The sequence below is a fragment of the Acyrthosiphon pisum genome, chromosome X (genome assembly GCF_005508785.2).
Source record: "Acyrthosiphon pisum isolate AL4f chromosome X, pea_aphid_22Mar2018_4r6ur, whole genome shotgun sequence".
Taxonomy (NCBI): domain Eukaryota; kingdom Metazoa; phylum Arthropoda; class Insecta; order Hemiptera; family Aphididae; genus Acyrthosiphon; species Acyrthosiphon pisum.
Genome location: NC_042493.1, coordinates 29,708,406 through 29,712,234, shown reverse-complemented (window position 1 = coordinate 29,712,234; position 3,829 = coordinate 29,708,406).

Below are 3,829 nucleotides of genomic sequence, written 5' to 3'. Positions count from 1 at the left end.
CAGCAATTGCCTCGGTCCCTTTACTCTACCACGTACAAATTTGTACACAACTAACATGCACGCTATCTGCTTGGTAAAATATCAACTATTTGTATAATATAAATTTAATTCTTAACATCATTACATTTTCCACCCAGCCACTAGGTAGCGTTAAGATCAGCTGTGTACAACGGAAATCAGCGGAGGCACTTCGGACCCGTTAAAAATATGCTCGTTTCTATAGTCCTCTCTATCTTAGTCCGTGGTTCAGACTCTTCAGTAGATTACCTAGGTATGTGCTACATATGATAGCAAGGACAGCAAAGACATAAAATGTGGTACTTTATTGAAAACTCGTATGCAATATGTTTTATGAGTATCTTCTTTTCGTCCTTTTTTTTATAAGAATACCCTGTAAAAAGTATAAGCAGCTTTTCTCTTTGATTGTTCATATTCAATTTTAAGTAAAAGGTCATGGGTGTTACATATAGATACCGAAGTAAAAATTGAATGACAACATTTCCACAGTCAGTTTGATACGCGTTTAGCGTATATGGTACGTTTACATGTGAAACAGGTGAACTTATATTGTAGGTAAATGCTGATAAATAAAAATAAAATAAACCATGAATTAAAATAAATACCAATTTATTCAATTATTGTGCTTATCTATTATTTTTATTATTATTTTAAAATTAAATGTAGTCAGAAAACTCTTTGCTATAATCAAACTGGCCAGTTTCACATATCATACTATACATATATTATGTACCTAAAGGTATTACCATATTAAAATCTTTATATTCTGTTCATAAAATAATAATATACCAGGTTAACTTTTAGTTCATGTGATGCTACATTAAATATTGAGAGTGAGCCTGTTAATTTTATTGGTCCCTGATAATGTTATTGTACACTACAACTGTTGAGTGTAAAATATCTTTGAACAATGTATGGTTTACTTTCTGTATTGAGCAGTCATGAAACATGATTGTTTCTGTGGATTACCAAAATATAGTAGGTATCTTTAAAGTACTTTCCAAAATAAAAGTTATCCTATTCAAACTAATCCAATTAATAGAGCCAGAAATGTATTATCATTATAAAAATAATATTATCATCATTATTAAATGTATTATTTTGGTTTTGCTAAAGGTATTCTAAAATATTATGATGTTATTTCTTTTAATGATGTTGATTTTTTACAAAATGCTGTATGTTTTGATGGTTTACATTTTCGTAAAAGTCAGTTTTGGCCAATATTGACATATATCAGAATATTGAATTTTAATAATAATAATAATAATAATTTATTTATTGGCCATGTTATGATTACAGTACAAAAATTGTGGTAAAAAAATTGAGTAATATGGCCCAACACACCACTGAGGATAAACCTCTTTTTGGTGAAATTGGAGTACCAATATAAAACCTAAGTAATTAAAGTAGATTATACATTAAAATTAAAAATTGAAATATTAAAAGATAGAAATATAATAAACATTACAAATTAACAAATTAAAATTAAATAATGGAAATATTAAAAGACAAAATAAAAATAAAAATACATAAAAAATAAAAAAGTAAAATTAATTCATCGGTTGCTATATAATATATTAAAATTTTAAACAGGTTCACATCATATATTTTATATTCACACTAAACACTATATTAACTCAGATGCTTGGTTTAGCCAAATTTTAACTTTTTTTTTGTATTGTTCATAGGATCTGCTATTTATAATATGCGATGGTGCTGCATTCAGTAGTTTAAGACCTACCTGTGAAAAACATAGACTTGATTTAATCGACCGGGTGAAAGGGATCTCTATGTTTATTCTCCTGCCTTATATTATAAAATGTTGGTTTTTAATTAATTAAATTCATTCTTATATATGTAATAGAGGGAATTTCTATGAAATAATTTTTGCACAGTGTAGACGTTAAATTCCTTGAATAGTTGTGTAGTAGGATAAGTTTTAGGTTTTTTTAGTATTATTTTTATTATACTTTTTTGGGCTCTCAGTATTTTATTGCTAGCAACGATACCTAATCCACCCCATGCAGTTATGCCATATTGAAGGATTGATTGTGTCATTGAGAAGTATATCAAACGAAGTGTTTGTATATTTAGAAATTTTCTTGCATTTATATAAAGGTGTTGTAATTTTCGTAATTTCATAATTAAGGTATTTATGTGTGTGTCCCATTTTAGATGTTGGTCGATAAATAATCCTAAGTATTTCGTATGTTCTGTTTTATTGATGATGTTACATGAACAATTATTTATTTTACAGTTTGGGTCGTGAATTTTTATTTCATTAAAATTAGGTTGAGTTCTTTTGTCTTGCGTAAAAGCTATGAAATTAGATTTAGTATAATTTATTCGTAGATTATGTTTCAAGAACCATGTATTTATTAAGTGCATGTCTGTTTCGGCATTGTGACGGATATTTTCCCAATTAGTTCCAGTTATAAGTATGGCCGTATCGTCTGAATAGGAAAAAAGTTTGCCATATAGATTTAAGTTTGCTAAAGAAGATACATAGATTAGGTATAGAATTGGTGATAAAACTGTTCCTTGAGGAACTCCAGTAGAAATGGTAATTTCCTTACTTAGTGTGTTTGATATTCTCACTTGTTGTTTTCTATTGGTTAAGTATGATTTTAGTAGGAGTAGGGGGTTATTGACTATACCTATGGATTTTAAAATATTAATTAGTGTTTGATGAGAGATACTATCGAAGGCTTTGCTCAGATCTAAGAAGATTCCTAATGTTTTGTTTTTTTTTGTTTAGGTTTGAATAGATATCCATTGATAGCTGTGAGAGAGCATCTTCGGTTCCAATACTTTCTCTAAATCCAAATTGAGATTTTGGTAGTATGGCATTTTCTTCTAAGTAGGATAGAAGTCTGGTTTTGATGGCTCTTTCAAAAATTTTGGAAAAAATATTTAATAAGCTAATAGGCCTGTAATTATTAATTGAAGTTTTGTCGCCGCCTTTGTGTATCGGTGTTACAATGGCACATTTAAACGAATTTGGAATCTTACTTTCTTGGATAATTTTATTAAAAATGTGTTCTAAGATATTAGATAATGTTTCTTTGTTTTGTTTTATTACGTTAATTGATATTCCATCTTTTCCAGGAGCTGAATCGTTTCTCATACCAGCGATTATGTTACATATTTCAGATGCAGATATTTTTCTTAAATAGAGAGACTGGTTGGGATCTGAATTTGACGGAAGACTAATTTTTTTGTTCAGGTTTTTAATATTATTTTATGGATGCCCATTGTTGAAAAATGTTCGTTAAATGTGTTGGCAATTAGTAGTGGTTCATCGTTTGATTCGTAGATATTGCTATTTATATTTAAGCTATAATTTAGTTGATGTGATTGTAGGGTTTGTTTTGTTATTTCTTTTATTGTAGACCATATTTTTTTGGGATTATTACTATATCTTTTAATTTTATCACCATAGAAATTTTGTTTTTGCTTAAATATAATATCTGTCAGTTTATTTCTATAGGATTTGTATTTATTTATTAACACAAGGTTAAAAGGTTGGCGCCTAGTTAGTGTATGCAATTTATTCCTTATTTTGATTGCTTTGATGATACCTGGTGTGATCCATTGACTGTCTTGGTTATGTTTCCTTTTACCATAGTGAGTACATTTAATTAAGTGGTTTTGTATAGTTGTTGAAAGTAGCGATATCTTATCTTCAGCAAAGGTAGTTGCTTTTATATTATTCCAATTAGTTTTGTTTAATGCCGATTTTAATTCATTGTAATTTATATATTTATAAGGTATAATATTAGTTTTTATAATTTTTTTCGCAGAGGGATGG